Source organism: Haliotis rufescens, unplaced genomic scaffold, assembly GCF_023055435.1.
Source record: "Haliotis rufescens isolate VD_foot unplaced genomic scaffold, xgHalRufe1.0.p SCAF_1, whole genome shotgun sequence".
In the NCBI taxonomy this organism is placed as follows: domain Eukaryota; kingdom Metazoa; phylum Mollusca; class Gastropoda; order Lepetellida; family Haliotidae; genus Haliotis; species Haliotis rufescens.
Genome location: NW_025963779.1, coordinates 55,662,842 through 55,676,396, shown reverse-complemented (window position 1 = coordinate 55,676,396; position 13,555 = coordinate 55,662,842). Strand labels below are relative to the sequence as shown.

Here is a 13,555-nt window from a genome sequence, read left to right as displayed (position 1 = left end):
TACGTTAGCAGTCATCGACAGCTTGAATGACAGATAGGACTACGTCCCTAGTACACTTTGTCAGCACGTATGTCAGTGTGATGTGATATATGGCCTTTATATGAAAATTATTATAGGAAATCAAGTACACCAAAATAATTAGCCTTTGAAACTGACACGTATGTATGAACAGCACTTGGGCACGTACACGATGCGAAAGACGTGTAGTTGTACGTGATTACACATGTGTTTGCACTTTTAGGATGCTTCATCTATGTATGTGCATGAATTTTGTGCACGCATGTCAGAAAAGTACACAATTTCCCCACAAGATGACCAGCAGCTCCATCTCTAGGTGTCTACATTTCACAACATGTTAGCTACAATCGAGGATGATCGTTCTACGTAGATTTTGAAGAGCGTCGTACGACTCTTGCTCAAAAGTTGCTTGATCAGGGTTACAACATCCAAGGCGTCAGTAAAGCTTTCAAAATATTTTATTATAGATTTGTGGAGAACACTTTCAAAATTGACGGATCAGTGGCAAAGTGACCCAGATGCGCGCAATTCCCTGTTTTGACTTCTAATCTAATCTAAGACTTACATATGTTACATGTTTATAGCGCTGAAGATTCAGTTTATCTGTTACACGCAATACAATATACACACATAATATACACAGACTGTCCATTTAGATGTGATTGCTACATGATGTCATGAGCAATTTGAAATAGATAAGTTTTCAACTCTCTTCAAAATAATGCTGGCTTCGGATGATTTGATATGTCCTCGAAGAAAAGGTCTTTAGCAACCCATGCTTGCTGTAAGAGGCGACTATGCTTGTCGTTAGTGGCGACTAACGGGATCGGGTGGTCAGGCTTGCTGACTTGATCGATGCATGTCATCGTATCTCAATTGCGTGGATCGATGCTCATGATGTCAATCACTGGATTGTCTGGTCCAGTCTCGATTATTTACAGACCGTTGTCATAAAGCTTGAATATTGCTGAGTGCAGACTGCAAACGACAAACAAACAAACAAAACCACAGCGTTACTGCTGCACATCTGAAGCTACGTTCGTCCACGCAGAAGCCCTTATCTTGACGTGAGTGCAGAACTCTGTTTGGTTTGTGAGGCTAAACTATAGGCCCTTAAGATATGCAGAAACTTGAAAGTAACACTGCTGGAAACTGGGCGCCAATGAAGTTTCTAGAGAATTGGCGTGATATGATGCTGCTTGGACGTCCTGGTGACGCCTCTGGCTGCTGCATACTGTCGAAGCTATAGTTTGTTAAGTGATGTTGATGTTATTCCGTATACGAAGGAGTTACAGTAATCAAGTCGAGCAATGATAAGTGATTCTGCTAGCATCTTGGTGGCTTCTGGAGAGATATATCGAGGTTGTTTTCAAATCTGATGAAGATAGAAATAACAGCTACTTGTTTTTGTTGACATGTCAGACTCGAATATAACGCCGAAATTCTCTACTTTTGCAGATGATTTGACAAGAACGTCTCCGATTTCGCACGCGTTCTCAGCCAGCTTAGAAGTATTACGTATCGTAAGCGGCTGACAGATCTATCCGAAAAAGTATGACAACCTCCTTTTTGTCTCATTCTGTATCGGCAGCAAGGCAGTCTTCTGTCCTTTGTTCCAGTGTGGTTTCTTTTTCAGGTGAACATTTGACTTGCCTTTGCATGTGTTTCTGACGGATGCCACCTTTGGGCCAGGATACGCCCGCCTTTTCGCGATCACCTTGTATCATCACTAATTGATCACAATAGAAAATTTTCCCTTTATGTCGAGCTACATGTGTGTACCAGCAGCCCCAGCATAGTTAGGTGTCTACAGTTTCCAACTTTTCAGGTAAAATCGAGCATGCCCTTTTTGCGATGACTTCAAATACCGTCATATGACTCTTGCTGAAAGTTGTTTGGTCAAGCTTACAACAATCAAGGCCGCAGTAAAGCTTTCAAACTAACATGCTTTCAAGCTGTTGCGGTCCTTGTGGACCTTTCAAAATTTGACGCATCAGTTATTTCCGATGGAATTCCCTAGTTTCACTTTTACCGTATGTTCCCGTGTTTATTCAGATAAACGAGTGACATGCTTTGCATGTGTTTGTGACGGGCGCCTCCGATGGGACCCGGTGTCATCATTATGTGATAAACAAAATTATAAACACATGCTCATGATAGTCGGAATTGCACAATATGCTCTGCTTTTGGCAGAGATTTCGTGTGATTGTAGAAATAGTTTTGTCGCATGTATTTACGTGTTCTGTGTGTTTGAGAAGCGCGCACTAACAACCTGTATCACAGTGCACTATGCAAAATACTGTTATGCATTTTAATATTTATGTTCTAAATATATATAGGTAAAAGTATTTAGACTACAGACATTATCACTATGACAATACCATCCTTACATATATTTTTTGTGTGTATAGGAATTACATGTTGGTTTGGAAATAACTATTCCTCATCTCAAAATCCCGTGGGAATACAGTACAGAAAAAGGTCCCAGCAGCCACCGATGGATGTAGCGACTGGATTCTACCAGGTGGTTATTTTAGCTGACTTGACTTTTCGCTGTTCATGTTTTAAGCCACTGATTTGATCGGTCATTAAAACACCACAATGATGAATATTGCAGACTGCGGCTTTAAACGACATTCACTCACTATTTCCTTATCTCTGTAGTTTTGGACCAGTTTTTAACATCATATACGAACCAGACGGATACCGTCTAATCCTGTCCTATATGTCTTATACGTCTATAATCCATGGCCATATTACCGAGAACGCGGTGCCACTACAAACCATTAATTCCACACACTAATGACAGAAAATATATAAGCCTTTGGGATTTCTTCTGTGAAAATATGATGTGAAACTGACATACAAAAGCATTGGTTTTCAGAATCTGTCTCTCTTTGGCTGGACAAACTCCGATTAACGTCAAAGGTTTTATTCCTCTAGATCTGAAAACCTTCTGTTCTGCACTTCGTATAAGAACAAAGATTTGTCAAATAAATCATGTCTGGCTGATATTTGAAGGATGTCGCCGACATAAGGACACCACATCAGAAGCACGTAAAATTTGTGTTGTTTTATCACACGACCGAATAATTCACTTCAAACGCCGATTCATGCTTTGACACTTTTTAGATTTTAGAGCTTGTCCAGTTGTTTTTTTAAAAAAACGCCATACGATAGAGCTTTGAATTCCTGTTGAAAGCTATATATAGTGAAACTGCTGCGCATAATTACGAGTCTACTTTTGTAAAACTTGATTAAAACATACACAGGTGATTTAGATGTCATATCTTATTATCATTTCTGTATTCAAAATAAACGTGTTCTGACTATTAGATGTTGTCCGAAAAAAAGAACAGAAGGAAAATTAATTCAAACGCCAATATAGAAATTCATTTTGTTCGCGTTGCCTGTCGTGTCAGAAAGTAGATGTACAACTCAAATAACCATTGCAATGACAATGTTAACACTGGGTGTACTATGACACTGCTAGCATCCGCAGTGTGACGCACATGGCCATGTTCTGGTCTTGGTATTGCAAGTCTATATTTGAGTGGACCGCCTCCGTGGTCTTGTGGTAGAGCGTCCGCCCGGAGAGCGGAAGGTCCAGGGTTCGATCCCGGGCCGCGTCATACAAAAAGACGTTAAAAGATTGTACTTGTTGTTACCCTGTCTGGCGCTCGGCATTAAGGGGCTAAAACAAGGACTGGTCGGCTCGGAGTCAGTATACTGTGTCTGAGTGGGGTATTCATGTTAAACTGCGGCATGGTATCTCAGTGAGCTAGCACTATAAATCGGCATCAGTCCGGACTAGTACAAGCAGCCACACACACACATACACGTGCATGCACGTCGCTATATAAGTGCAATAATCTTGGACGCGACGTTAAACCCAATTTCACCTCACCTCACCTATATTTGAGTGAATGAGTGAGGAAGTTTCAACATATTCACGGTGCTATAGGCTGAAAGTGAGTGAGTGAGTTGAATTTAAAGCCGATTTTAACAGTATTCCAGTCATATCACGGCGTGTCAGCTTAATGTGGGAGGAAAGCCCGAAGTGATGCAGGTCTCAGACGTTTACCACTTCGGTGAAACCCACGAGCACGGGTATGGTGCTGACAAACCTAGAAACATATTTGGGGCGAACCGTGATTCTAACCCACAATCATAGGTTTCTGGCGTGCCAAGGGACGCAACTCTGCACAGCGAATCGCGGCGCCTTAGACGACTGGGCCACCCGTGCCCCCGGCTGAAAGTGAGTTAACAAATTTGATTTTACGTGGTCATTCAGAATATGACATCTCTATGATGGAGAACACAAAAACTGAGCTTCGCACATTGTCCACGTGTAGGGAATCGAACCAAGGTCTTGACGAACAAACACTTTAACCACAATGCTGAGTATACCAGTATACAGTCCCCTGAAGATTCCAGGTTCAGCAACCCATGCTTGTCGTAAAACTCACTCACTCACTCACTCGTACCAGGCGACTATGCTTGTCGTAAGAGGCGACTTACGGGATCGGGTGGTCAGGCTCGCTGATTGGTTGATGCATGTCATCGTATCCCAATCCCGTAGATCGATTCTCATAATGCCAATCACTGGATTGTCTGGTCCAGATTCGATTATTTACAGACCGCTGAATGTTGCTGAGTGTGGCGTTAAACAACAAACAAACAAACAAAAACCGTGTTCACATTTCGTTTTATACATAGAATGGTAATTCTGTGATTCAACATTGGGGACTTAGGGTTAGGGCAGCATCGTGTCATTGGCACCCAAACTGTAAGAAAGAGCAACTAACTCAGATGATGTTGATATCAGCTGACCTACTTCATGAACACGTTATCGAGTTTGAGCTATTGACACAGCTGCTACTAGCTCTATTTTACCACGTTTGTTTAGCCACATCGATAATGAAAGCAAAGAGACCAACAAGACAATATCTATTAGTAGTTCGAATAGTCATGTACAACATGTATATGATCCGCCTTTTATTGACATCTCATCAACCTGAGTCCGACTTGCGTCATTGTGTAATGTCAGCTTTATACATACACATCCGTTGATATATTACAAACAAAGCGGTACACACATTTTGAAATAAAAACAGAAAAAAGTATCAAATCTGATCAATGATGACACAGCTTTCGGTTCAATCAATCACAATTCTTTGGCCATCAGCAGCGTTTCTGTTTCTGGAATCTGTTTCGGCAGATAATCGAGACTGATTATTCCCTGGCGTTGAAGTTTAATGTAATATTTAATCAAACCAGACTGGGAAATTGTCAGTTTGAAACACCGGTCGCGATGTAACTGTGGAATGATCACCTCTACACACATAGCCGATACATTTTGGTGTTTGGGTACGCTACCAGTTACATTGATTCATGGATTCTGGGCATAAACCATGACATTAAATTTTGTTTCAGTACTTTTGATTCTTATTGAACCAATAAACCCCAAATATTTGTAAACCTATTAATATGAAAATAGCTGATTTCCCTGGTTTGGTTACAGATTTTGAAACTGAACACATAACTGTTGTCAGAAACATATCTTTAAAAAGAAGAATGCACGCCCTTATTATCTTTGAGGCAGTAGCATGGAAACAACTGTAACAGAGATGCGGGAGTCTTCCTTCAACGTATATTTCCTCATGCACTTGCTCACAGCAAACGTAGTTCAAAATAAACATATCGTTTTTAGTTCAACAAAATCAATAACATCGCTATCATGTTACTGGATTGTCTGCTCCATCATTACTTGATTGTCTGGGCATAACTTGACTGTATGACCGCCACCGTCGTACAGCAGGGATAATGCTATGTACTATCAGGCAACAAATCTTCCCCTACTTTTTCATGCAAATTGTGAATGGAAAACCTTTTCGCGACCACCTAGTGTCATCACTTATTTTCAGTGAAGGATTCATATCATTTTGGACTCTAATTGCCTTTGCGCCCAATGGAGTCTATTTCGATGGATAATAAAAACTGAATGTTCCTTTTTTTTCATCTTTCTGAGAATTTTTGGACCTGTACTCTACTCTGAATTAAGTCTTGTGTCATTCATCATTTGCATTCTGGCTAAATAGGCAATTTGACCCATCAGCAACTTTTAAAAATTTGTGAAGACCTATTCTACCCCGTATCTTCATGGGTCAAGGCTATATGAACATCACTTGAACAGTCACCGTGTCTTTAAGAACTACATTGTGTACAGGTCATTTTCAATAGATCATATCAGACATTTATGGACGCTATCAATGACAGTTGAGTTCTGATACCAAACACACACCTTACGTCCAAGGTATTGGGATAAAGTCACGCGCCCAATCCTAGCTTCATTGGCTCAGTGAAACACATCAATATTATTGCAACGGTTACTGCACAATCAACACGTGTATAACGTGTTATATCAGAACAACATTGCACAACTGTTATATGTACAAATATACCTCTCATAAGTAAGCATGGAAACCACATTTCTGTTAAATAAACCGAGACAAAGAAACATTCGGAAACTATTGACCAGAAGCCACCGTTGTTGTCATTGTGTATGTGCTCAATGTGTGGATGGTGCTCGATCAGACCGGCCTCCGGAACGGATGTTGTGTAACAAGTTAATGCAAGGGGAGCCGGTTTCTATCATAGCACTTTTTTTCAAGACGTTCACTTTGACCGGCGAACATTTTTTCGTAAAAGCTAACGCAGAATTATTGTTTTTTCCTGGAGCTTTTTTTACTGCCACTAACCTACACTCAGTCACCTACACACACACGCACACACACGCACACACGCACACACACGCACGCACACACATACGGATGGTACCTTAGATGTGATGACAAAATGCCTTTAGTTAAGCTCTGTGAATGCTCCTTGTGTTGCAGATTTAAATCAATGCTATCGAATATTCCTCAGTGAATATTAAAAAAAGATATTTCTTTATAATAATGTTCCTGAGCTTTCTTAATTGTCACGTGTTGTTAGATCTCTCGGTGTCAGTTAACAAGGATACAGAGAGCTTCAATGTGATTATTTCGACAACCAACTTCCAGAAAGATAATTGCACGTCATTCGCTTGAATGTATGGGCGTTAAAGATATCCGGGTTAAGATGCATCCTAATTGGACGCTTTTTAAATGGGGGTACATCAAAATAGTTTTATCACGCGGGTAACCAGCACAGCGTGAATTCATCGATAATGAAATAAAGCCCTTTGCTCAAAGAGACAAAACACAAAACCATTTCACCCTTGATTTAATCTCTCTGTAATGACACGTTGTTCGGTTTGGGACATACAATTACTATTACCGTAACTTTGTGGTATTTCTTGTTCTTAAAGGCCGAACTTAGTAATATTCAAGCTATATGACGGCGGACTGTAAATCGAGTAATCGTATCAGATACTCGAGTGATTGATAGTGTGAGAAACGATCCACGCTGTGGGGTTTGGCCGCACTCAGTAATATTCCAGCCATATGACGGCGGTCTGTAAATAATCGAGTCTGGATAAGACAATCCAGTGATGACATCATGAGGATCGATCCACGCAATTTGGATCGATGACATGCATCAACAGACTCAGGGAGCCTGACCACCCGATCCCGTTAGTCGCCTTTTACGACAAGCATAGTCGCCTTTTACTGCAAGCATGGGTTGCTGAAGACCTATTCTACCCCGGATCTTCACGGGTCCCACGCTGTAGGGATACGACTGAGTCACCAACACCACCCTATCGATTTGGTTGCCTCTTACCACCAGCATAGGTTACTGGAATCTATTCTATTTCAATGTGTACTAGTACTGTAACACTAAAACATAGTTATTTCATATGGGGAGTACATGACAATAGTTTAGATATCATTATGACATAACAAATGGGCTTCGTTGTTGAAAAAGTAGCGTCGAGACCAGAGCTTTGGTAGACTAACACATCGGCGTATTCTTGAATGGACCCGTGAAGATCCGGGGTAGAATCGGTCTTCAGTAACCCATGCTTGCGTAAAAGGCGATTAATCTTGTCGTAAGAGGCGACTAACGGGATCGGGTGGTCAGGCTCGCTGACTTGGTTGATGCATCGCATCGTATCCCAATTGCGTGGATCGATGCCATGATGTCAGTCACTGGACTGTCTTGTCCAGTCTCGATTTTTTTACAGACCGCCGTCATATAGCTGGAATATTGTTGAGTGCGGTGTTCAACAACAAACAAACAAAAAACAAACAAAATTTGTGACCACCTGGCGAACATGAAGTGTACTAACTTTTCAGGGGATATTTGATGTTCCTAAGACATATATCAATATGAGATCAATGTCATATTCAAATATTATAAAAATTAATATTGAGGTTCGGAATATATGAAAATATAGAAAAGGTGGTGTTTCGCCTTTAAGCCAGTGTATAGTTTAGGAGGCTCACTTTGAGATATCGAATTATCCTGAACTCCTGTTTATATGCCTGGTGAATCGACACGACCGCAGGTCATTGTCCTCGGCAATGTTGTTGCTATCACCGTTGGGCGAGGACATATCGGTCACCCTGTCATTGAAACATCCGTTTGATAACATAGCAGACTGTTAAACGAGGCCTACTGAGTCGGACTACATGCATCAAAGACTCCCGTGTTGATTCTGCGCTGAAGCCTTAGCAACAGCTGTGTTACACCCGGAGCCAGCTGCAAGTCAAGTGCAAACACTCTCAAACACGTAATTTGTTTGGGTTATCAGAAAATTAATACATGAGTATTGAGTTAGTCGGATTGAGAGTAATCGAAAATTGCCAAGAACTAAACAAACAAGAGATTGTTTCATGCCCAGCTTTTCAATAACGTATTTCTTGTTGACGACAAACACGACAATGTCTTGTATGACACACGCTGATTTAACACCCCAGTGTAGAATATGACCAGTGCCTGATATAGAAGACATTTGATATACCATATTATGGAATAAAAGAGTTCGTTCAAATTGCTGTCTGGATATTCAATCAGACCTTTGTTTTTCATCTCTCATGATTTTGTTTCAAACCATTCTCATCATCTGCTTTGAGTCTGTCTGTATTACAAATTGTCATAAACAAGCAATGATAATTCCACCATTCAAACATCTCATGTTCTGGATACTGGTAGGGTTACAAGACAACCCAGACGAAAAACAGAGTTCAAGGAAAACCAGGGTTCAGAAGGAGTGAGTATGGTTTTAGGCCGCTTTTAGCAATATTCCAACAATATCACGACCGGGAACACCAGCAATGGGCTTCACACTGTACCCATGTCGGGAATCGAACCCGGGTCTTCGGTGTGACGAACGAACGCTTTAACCACTACCCCACTGCATCTAGTTCAAAAGTATGTTCATGAAAATACAATTGCACCGGGGAATCATTCGTAAAACATATTTACTCTGTCATATACATTGTTGAGCTCCATGTTTTAAGTGGCAATATGGACCATAAGATGACAAACCTCTCAGTTGTATCACATCAGGAAATCAAAGCAGAATAATATACAATTCAGGTCATTTGCGCTTATAAAGAAATAAACAAATTGCACAAGATTCTATGGTATTGCACTGATTAACCAAGCAATTTATTTAGATTTTAAGTTTCCACAAACCTTTAAGCATTAGGCGACGTCAACAAGCGTACTTCTGTTCTCTGATTGGCTGATAATAGAGATGTTACGCTGAACGTTTTTACTGACTTGGTCTTTGTTTGTGTTCAATGGTTACTTATTCATGTATAAGAATTGACTTGAATAAACAATAATTTGCACTTATGGAGGTACAAAGGAAAAGATGGGTGCGAACACTTTACATAATTGTATTATTTGCACAGTGCGTGCACAGTTTTTTACGTTTATACCTCTATAAACACACACAAAATAATTGATATATAAATAGCCATGACCAACCGGACCTAGTTCCTCAAAACGATCTCATCAGTAAGCTACCTTAACTCTATGTTAATAGATGGGAGCGACGACAATCGTGGCGCTAAGTTGGCTTTGTGGAGTGGAACCCAGGGCGCCGTAAGTCTATGCTAAAGAACATGTATGGGAGTTACCATCGTCTAAGCACTAAAGTCGCTTTGTAAGAAGTGGCCATATTCATTGACCAGCATTAAATACAAACGATCATTTTACTGTTAATATTGATTCTAGTATAAACATTTAATCCAGTTTGTGTGGCCCAAAATAGCATGGGTAGTATACAGATGAATATTCATTGGCTAGTCTCGTGTGTACAATGAAATTCCTTAAGACTTTTACGATGGTTTTTGCCATTGGTCTATTCAAACGACATCCCTTGACATGACCCAGGGGATCACAACATATACAGTGACACATAACACGTGTGCCCACGGTCGAAAGTATTCTAAAAGTGCCCATCCCGAAACACCTTCATCCTCATCCTCGTCAATAAATTTGCTGCCTCTCTGGTAATATTACACTTCGTCAGGGGATCTCTTTTGTAAGCAGAATGTTGAAGAGGTAGGCCTAAGTAAGAAGAGCTTACACATTCAACACATTATTTAGTATCTTACTTCCTCTATCTGCCTTCGTGTATTTTGATGAAGAACATATGCCCGTACGGACACTATATCAAAAGTGACAAAACCATAATCATAAGAACTCTTTGAAAAAAACAGAGTCCATTTGACGATTCAAACTATATCACAAGAAAGTGTTTATGAATCATATGCGGTAAGTGACGATACCAGGTGCTCGGGAAAAGGTGAGCGTATCCTGCTCCGCCGATGGCTCCCGTCACAAACACATGCAAAGGCAAGTATGTTTCCCCTGAACAAATAGGGAATGGCATCGGGCATCGGACATACAGTTTTGTCACTGATGCGTCAAATTTAGAAGTGTCCTCCATATGTCTACCTTAAACCCTTTTGGAAGCTTTACAGGGACCTTGAAAGCCTTAAGCCTGAGCAAAGATCATTTAGCAAGAGTCATATGTACGTATAGACGCTCTTTGAAAACTTCGTAGAAAGAGCATCCTCTTTTTATTTAATAAGTTAATGGACACCAAGGGCCGGATGCTGGAATATTGCTCAACAAGATAAGATTCCAATTGGAAAGTTATTGTCATTCCACTTGCCATACAGTCTTTATGAGAAAAAAATAACAAAGACTGTCTCAACACCTATAACACACAAGGTTATCGGTTCAAGTAAAAAATAAAAATTACGCGAAATATCAAAGAATTATAACAAGCAGTGTAAGAAACGTTCCTTTTTGGAATCTCTTACTGGTTAAAGACCCCGGTTAGCCGCGGTGGTGGTAAGCTGAGTCATCATATCCTAACTCGATAGCTATGAGAAGATATTCTTTATGGTTGAAATGAACCGAATGCTCCTCACTAAGGAATAGCTTCAGGGGATACTGGTTACGCAGGCCAGTACAATAAAATGCCTCAATGTACTAATATGACCTAGAAAGGGTGCATTTGGAAAATGGTTATGATGAATACACAACAGTCACGTATTTCCGCAGCTCGAGGCGTCAACAGCCCATTAGGGTACGAGGGTATAGGCTGCCTTCACAGACTGTTGCAGAAATGCATCAAGCATTCACACCATGGCTTATTTTTATACAAAATTGCAAATAGTATTAGTGTCGCAACTGTAGAAACCAGAATGAGTAGTACTACTGAATTCATCATGGATTAAATTTAATATTTGACAACTAACATATCTTTATTGAGGCAAAAACCTTTATCACCTGACTGGACGATCTGACATATGGGAAAGAACCGTCACTCTAATAGTCATGCATGCAAGAGTAATAATGGATATTTTAATTTGATAAGCGCCATACACTGTAGTGTCATTTTACTGTAGTGTCATGTAATTTGCGATTGTGGGACCGCCTCCCTGGCCTAGTGGGCTTCACACATTGTACCCATGTCGGGAATCGAACCCGGGTCTTCGGCATAACTAGTGAACACGTTAACCACTAGGCTATGCCACCGCCCCTAGTGGTTAGAGGGTCTGCGGAAGGGTGGTGGATCGATCCCCGACGCGTCATAACAAACTACGTGAAAAGATTGTACTTGTTGTTACCCTGCCTGACCTCGGCATAAGGGGAGGGTTAAAACAAGGACTAGTCGGCTCAGATTCAGTATACTGGGTTAGGTTATTCGCTAACAAATAATTTGTTCCAGAAAAAAATGGGAAATAAATTGTCCTCAGGTTCTACACTAAAAAAGTTCTTCAATGGACATGTTGGATGTCATGAAAAGTTGTGGAACAAAATTGTAAAACTTGATCTGCTCCTCCTCACACAAAATCGTTTTTGGAGCAGTCACCGAAAAATATCCGGTCCCAACAAGCTGCAAGCTCTCCCCACCGATTATTAAATATCAAATAGGTATTAAATGGCCTTTAAAATAATCCAAAACCGGACCAGCGAACAATCGCCTATTTACAAATTCACAAATTCATATCATAATGGTAGAAGCAACAAATGCATGTCGGTATTGCTGTGTGTTACTAATACAGTTCAGCGGCTATCGTTAACATCAAAATTAAATTTCACGATATCCGCTGATCCGCAGTATAAGTATTTATCTTTTTTAGAATAATATCTTTTATGAATTAATGTAACTGTCAAAAGGAGAAAGAAGGGTGTTGCTGGGTACCCTATTTGGTAAGTCACACCTACAACGCCAACTTCACATTTTACTATACAGGCATAAAGGGAAAACTCTCACCTAAATTTGCATCAACGTATTATATGATTAATTGTGGTTGACGTTTCTGAATATGTTAACCTCGTCATGGTACAACATTCATCCATAAAAACAATAATAATTTCCATATCCTAATGTGCTCTTTTTAGAGCAAATGCATAAAAACGTACTCAGTTCATTGCATTGGTGATGTCATTCAGGTATATGACGTCATGCAAAGATAATACTATGCAGTCGTCATATATAAAGAATGTTGTGATTTTGTTCACAAAAAATTCTGCTGCAAGCAATACGTATGTCGTAAACTGGGAATGGATTCGCTTTATGTTTGACTTGTGAATGAGTGGGTGAATGAATATGTTTTGATCCTGCTCTTCGCACCATATCAGCAATACCACGGCTGGAAACTTAGAAATGGACTTCTGTTAATGCAGCCATGTGGGGAATGAACGCGGCGAGTGAACGCTGTAACTTTACCTACCTTACCGCCCCGTTTGATATATAACTTGTTTCTTCAACGATGATATATTGGTGTCAAATATTCCCAGCTCGACTGTTTGATATGCTCCCCCTTTCACGACAATTCGCGTTGAGAAGCGAACACAAAAACATGTGACCCGCTGCATTGTTAAAATGACATAGCTGTATTAATAGCATCATACACGTATTTAAACCCGCATTGTTGATTCATGTGACTGCTTATCCCATTCTTCAAGCTATGATTCTGAAGGAAAAAGTAATATCTCTTTGATAGTTGCCAGTGGGAGTTTTAAGTCTTCGTCTATTTCATATTTCTAATTAAATACCAAATCCAATTGAAAGTTG

The 13,555-nt window shown here is 40.3% G+C and overlaps 1 protein-coding gene across 1 annotated transcript in view; it reads right to left on the bottom strand.

Annotated features, from left to right (window-relative positions):
- The window catches only part of LOC124131534 (growth hormone secretagogue receptor type 1-like), a 140,462-nt gene extending 127,232 nt beyond the window's left edge, over window positions 1–13,230 (bottom strand). The window contains exon 1 of the mRNA XM_046494840.2: window positions 13,212–13,230. The gene's annotated coding sequence lies outside the window, so the exon portion shown is untranslated. The remainder of the gene's footprint in view (window positions 1–13,211) is intronic.
- Between the last annotated feature and the right edge of the window lie 325 nt (window positions 13,231–13,555).